At 39.0% G+C, this 6,402-nt stretch overlaps 1 long non-coding RNA gene across 1 annotated transcript; it reads left to right on the top strand.

Moving 5' to 3' along the window:
* Positions 1-3,196: 3,196 nt before the first annotated feature.
* LOC135573994 (uncharacterized) lies at positions 3,197-5,759 on the top strand. The gene is made up of 2 exons (XR_010465096.1): positions 3,197-3,734; positions 5,333-5,759. It is a non-coding gene; the product is annotated as an uncharacterized LOC135573994 (long non-coding RNA).
* Positions 5,760-6,402: the final 643 nt, after the last annotated feature.

The following is a 6,402-nucleotide window of genomic DNA, read 5'->3' as shown; positions in this document are numbered from 1 at the left end:
AAAATGTTTGTTTTTTCATCAAATCAAAAGTTATTCAAGTTGAGAGTTCAGGCCATTTGATGTGCTACTACTGTACCACATATCAAATGTAGCAGAACTGGTTTGAATTGTGTAGAATTAGCTTTAAAAATGCTAAATGCTTTCAGACTCATTGCAAAATGTGTAGAATAATATGTGATTAGTTATTAAACTGCAAATTTTCTCTCTGCCCCATGGCAATATGTGTAGAATAGCAGTAAATGGGCTTTAAAACAGCAACATTTTCTCTCGGCCTCATGGCACAATATGTAGAGTAGCATGAGTTTAGCTATAAAATTGCAAATTTTTCTCTGGTGAACTGAGTCCTCCCCCCAAAAAGAGCACTGCTCTTTCCTGTGGTATGCCACTGCTCCCTCCGCTAAAGCTACTCACTGCCTTTCCAAACTGCCTTTCCAACCAGACGTATGAAGTTGTGAAAGACCATCAACCACGGCCTGCTAGATCACTAGATTTGTTTTGGTTTTCAAAGCGACTTTGATATTCTTGTTTGTAATGAAAAACTCTATACAAAATACAATAATATTATTATTATTATAACCTGGAAGGTATAGAGACCTACTGGGCACACACTGAATCAATGTTGTTTCCACATCATTTCAATGAAATTACGTTGAACCAACGTGGAATAGACGTTGAATTGACGTCTGTGCCCATTGGGGAGCAATAGTAATTGCATATTTTTTAAGTCAATAACTACGCCATGGCTGATTGGTCAAAGCCTATGGGGAAATGAATGTTTTTTTTGCGGGATAAATGCCACAAATAAGGTCCGTGGTAAACACAGGCCTAGGAGATCTTATACATTTTCTTCTATGAAATAATCTTAATCCGTTTGGGGATTCTGAAGGATTTATGTCATCAAAACAAGCACCTAAGCGCATAAAGGCTTCATAAATCATGAAGTCATGTTAACTGGCTGATATTATCTCACATAGAACAAAATGTATCTTCTAAGCCCGTGTTAAACTCAGACTTTATTTTCTGCGTTTATCTAAAAAGCCCCATTCTGGTAGCCTGTCAGGGCAATTCCTTTGATAACTGCAGCCAAAGAGAGAAACATCTAGTATGATTTTCCCCAGCTACTTCAGAGAGCTTCTTGGGCCATTGGACATTGACCCTTAGGGCTGTAACACTGACTGTGTCTCCCTCACTTAGTTTGCCATTACAAATCTAAAGGTTAAACGAAGGCATTGAAGTCATGACCTTTTATAATGAGGTGTTTGATTCTGTTCTGCAGTCATGAACAGGCCCAACTGGACAGACATGCACTTCTGGAAAAGTGGGATAGCTGTGGTCAGATGGGATCAATCCATCTGCAGAAACTCATTAATTACTTTCCCTTTAACCAAAAAGCCCTTGGTCAAGGGAAGTGTCTAGCCTCTATGCACCACAAGGAGTGATGTCCTCTGTTCCAAGTTACAGAAAACAGATGCCTACCTTTCACTGGAGGTTGACATATTAATCGCTGATCGTCATTATAATTACTCCATGGGGAGTCATTGCCAGGAGTCCTTGACGGAATTTCCTGGAGTGGAACACCATCTCTGTTAAACACATCACCTTAAGGTAAACTAGGTAACACGAAGCATGCTGCACAGAGAGCAAAAGTGTATTGTCCCTCAAGTCAGGATATCAATCTTTGATTTTGCTTTGTGTGATCTCGATCGAAAGTGTCCAATCAGCAATAAGGTATGATATCTATGTAGAAAACTAGAACATCTCATTCCTGTAAAAAAAAAAAAAAAGATTTTGATTTTGAAAATCAGTCTGGAAATAGCCACCAAAATAAAATATAACAATCATTCTGGTGTTATTAGAACACAGGATGTTCCCTCTGAAAATGCAGATCGTATTTGAAATCAGATGAAATGTGAGTCATACTCGGAGGATCATGGCCTTTTTATCAATAAAAGACAGACAAGGGGCTCCCCATGTAATAACACTTAGAAAACTGCTGTTTGAAAATCGCACTTTGATTCATGCTCTTTTCAACATAAATTCCCTGTAAGATCAATAAGTCAATGGATTGATTTCAGATGAGAATTCCCCATAGACTCTATCATTATACTTAAAACCCTTCTCAAACTCTCAAAGGCTTTCCTTTGCAATGTCACACAATTACGCATTAAGGGCGCGATTCAATCCATATTGCCAAAGTTCAGCGCTATATCATGCCTGAAATTTAAAGGTAATTTCCAATTGACCCGACATATGCAGCGTTTACCATGAATGCAGTCTCCGCGAACGCGGAAACATAGCCTTTAAATTTCCATCGCTCTGTAGGGCGGATCTTCATTGCTACAGATTGATTCAAGCCCTTAGTCTTTGTATCTCTCAACACACCCCCAAGCTGAGGAGGTCAGAGGTCAAAGGATGATCACTGTTTCACAATATCATTTATCAGGAGGAAAGGGAAAGATGTCGACTGAGGGTCTCAGGTGAGGGTCAGGGTTACTGACAGATAAGGTGGGCAATTACCCCCCCCCCCCCTAATTAGAATTTGAGAAAGACTTGAGTTCTGAGGATGAAAGACAATGAAAGAACAAGAAAATACTCATGTCGAAGTGTGTGTATACTGCTATGTATCAGTCTGGTTCATCTCAGTTCATCACTCCCTGTTCTGTTCGTCCATTCTATTTCCATCTGGTTAATCAAGTAACACTTTTAATTACAACCTCAGTGAGGGCCAGGACTGCTGTTCATTAGTGCTCTGCTTCAGATAAAGATTCATCACTGTCAAGACTCTGGTGAATCACAGATAACCAGGGTGATGGGCTTCCTGTCTGTGGAACAGACCAGGGCGCTGTTCCAAAACTAGAGCAAAGCATCCTTCCATGCTTCTGATTCTCTGTAGCCCAGTTGGTAAAGCTTGCAATGCCAAGATAGTGGGTTCAATTCCTGGGACCACCTATATGGATACACACATCTGCTAAATGGCATATAATATATTACATTATTCATAATCGACTTGTCATGACTAAATTGACAAAAGTATTGTGATACATTAGCAATGACTTCAATGAAGGAAGGACGCATTTAGAAAATATTGTCACACTGCCGAACGACCCGGATACAGATTTGTTTATAGGACCATTTATTATGTCAATGATGTTCCTGAGATGTAAAACACTTCTCCAGACATCGCAAGATATAATCATCAGTAATGACCTGAGCCAAATGTGTATCTGGAATGCTACTGTCTCAAAAGACAGGCCTGCTGGTTTTACAGTCTTGAGCCCACATAATACAAAACCATGAGTGATTACATGAGGAATCAGCTATGTGACTAGCCTGCACAAAATGACATTCACCTCGCTCGACAAAAGTATTTGTGATAACAGTGACGATGATGAAAGACCATGAAGACAGGCAGAGGGCTTTTTGATGGTATCAGAGCGCCTGTTTCTGTATTGGCTCTTAGTGATGAATAAATCTATTGTTATCCCAGGAAATATCATCTTGCAAATGAAGGACCATCTTCAACCACTTAGTGGAATCCCATTACCGGAGAATATGACATATGGAATTTGTTGCGTCATTATGAATAAACAGTTTTTGGCTTGTAATCTTGCTCACATCCTCTTACACGCGCGCGCGCCCGCACACAAACACTGCGGTGAAATGAAGCATCTACAGTTTAATATGCCAGTAAAGCTGCTCTACTTTTTAGACGTGTTAAAGTTGTTTTTCTTCCGGTAAGTATTTGCTAAAGGAGCAGGCTTTATTTTTTTGCAGAGTCTACAGTATGTCTTGGTTATGGTTTCCTGCCCTCATTCAGATGATAGTCCCTCTGGTGAGGGATGCTGGGGTCCGTGCCAACTCTATACTGTCATTTTGTCGTTCGATGACCTCTTTTCTTTTTTTGTAGGTTATATGCTGCGTCGTTGTTATTCTGCAACTACCTTTCCTATATGCTCTGCCTGCTTCTGATACGATCTTTCGAGATGTAATATGGGGAAGTGAAGTTTTATGAATACTTTGACTGCATATGTATACTTACTGTAAAACCATAGAAGTTGATCTAGTCAATAAACCAACAGTTTTTTTCTATATATTTCTAAGAATCGTAAACGTTCATGTCATCTCCCAGATGCAATTGTTTTGTGTGTTGACTGACTGGCATGTTCAAAGCAGCTATGTTGTCTAAATCCCAACTAAACCATTTTCCTATTTATCTTGTCTTGTTTTATACTTTATCTGTAAACACACAGGCAATGTCTTAAAGCTCTGTGAATTCTACAAAACATACAGTATATTTTCCACGTTTAATTTCTGTATAGTCACAGATTAATAAGACAAACACTATCGGTCAAAAGTTATTGAACACCTACTCATTCAAGGGATTTGCTTTATTTTGTACTATTTTCTACATTGTAGAATAATAGTGAAGAAAAACTATGAACGAACACATATGGAATCATGTAGTAACCAAAAAAAGTGTTAAACATCAAAATATATTTTATATTTGAGATTGTTCAGATAGCCACCCTTTGCCTTGATGACAGCTTTGCTCACTCTTGGCATTCTCTCAACCAGCCTCATGAGGTAGTCACCTGGAATGCATATCAATTAACAGGTGTGCCTTGTTAATTTGTGGAATTTCTTTCCCTCTTAATACGTTTCAGCCAATCAGTTGTGTTGTGACAAGGTAAGGGTGGTATACAGAAGATAGTCCTATTTGGTAAAAGACCAAGTCCATGTTATGGCAAGAACAGCTCAAAAAGGCAAAGAGAAAAACAGTGCATCATTACTTTAAGACACGAAGGTCAGTCAATACGGAACATTTCAAGAACTTTGAACGTTTCTTCAAGTGCAGTCGCAAAAACAATCAAGCGCTATGATGAAACTGGCTCTCATGAGGACCGCCACAGGAATGGAAGACCCAGAGTTACCTCTGCTGCAGAGGATACGTTAATTAGAGTTACCAGCCTCAGAAATTGCATCCCAAATAAATGCTTCACAGAGTTCAAGTAACAGACACATCTCAACATCAACTGTTCAGAGGAGACTGCGTGAATCAGGCCTTCGTGGTCGAATGGCTGCAAAGACACTTGGGTGAAGAAACACGAGCAGTGGACATCAGACCAGTGGAAATTTGTCCTTTGGCCTGGAGTCCAAATTTGAGATTTTTGGTTCCAACCGCCGTGTCTTTGTGAGACACAGCGTAGGAGAATGGATGATCTCCGCATATGTGGTTCCCACCGTGAAGCATTAAGTGTGATGGTGCTTTGCTGGTGACACTGTCAGGGATTTATTTAGAATTCAATGCACACTATCATTTGTTTTTCAACAGGACAATGACCCAACACACCTCCAGGCTGTGTAAGGGCTATTTTACCAAGGAGAGTGATGTAGTGCTGCATCAGATGACCTGGCCTCCACATTCCCCCAACCTCAACTAAATTGAGATGGTTTTGGATAAGTCGGACCGCAGAGTGAAGGAAAAGCAGCCAACAAGTGCTCAGCATATGTGGGAACTCCTTCAAGACTGTATGTAAAAGCATTCCAGATGAAGCTGGTTGAGAGAATGCCAAGAGTGTGCAAAGCTGTCATCAAGGCAAATGGTGGCTATTTGAAGAATCACAAATATAAACAATATTTTTATTTGTTTAACACATTTTTGGTTAATACATGATTCCATGTGTGTTACTTCATAGTTTTGATGTCTTCACTATTATTCTACAATGTAGAAAATACTAAAAATAAAGAAATACCTTGAATGAGTAGGTGTTCTTAAACTTTTGACCGGTAGTGTACATGCGGAAAGTAATTCACGTTATATATACTCTTAATCTTTATTTAGCATTTTAATATTTTTACATAGGAACATGTACAGCAACATATATATATATATATATATATATATATATATATATAAAACATGTCTAACATGTATTCACATTTGTTACAATTGATCCCAATACTGCAAGAACATATCTGACACCGTATATTCTCAAGTGCAAGAAGCCAGACTGGAACACACACTGGGCATGTGGCACATTATAGCTCAGGAAACAAAATCACTACAACACACCGCAAAACACAACACAAATCACATACACAAACATCAAACACAACAGCACAAAACATCCATACAACTGAGAGAACACATAGAAACGTACACAAAAAGGACTTACCACCAGCAAACACAGCACTCTTCATGCAATTTTTTTTAGTAATTGGCCTATTTAACAATCAGATCAGCTCTAAAAAAAAATGTTTTATTTTTTTAAATCTGATGTATGTGAAAATATCAGAATTGGGCTGCCTGTGTAACCGCAGCCATAGTGACGGAGGAGAAAGAGGACAGAAAAAGCAACAACTTCAAACATCGTTTTGTGAGCTTTTTCAACGACAGAACTA

Source organism: Oncorhynchus nerka, linkage group LG11, assembly GCF_034236695.1.
Source record: "Oncorhynchus nerka isolate Pitt River linkage group LG11, Oner_Uvic_2.0, whole genome shotgun sequence".
In the NCBI taxonomy this organism is placed as follows: Eukaryota; Metazoa; Chordata; class Actinopteri; order Salmoniformes; family Salmonidae; genus Oncorhynchus; species Oncorhynchus nerka.
Note: the sequence above shows the minus strand (reverse complement) of the source record. Positions and strands in the feature narration are given on the sequence as shown.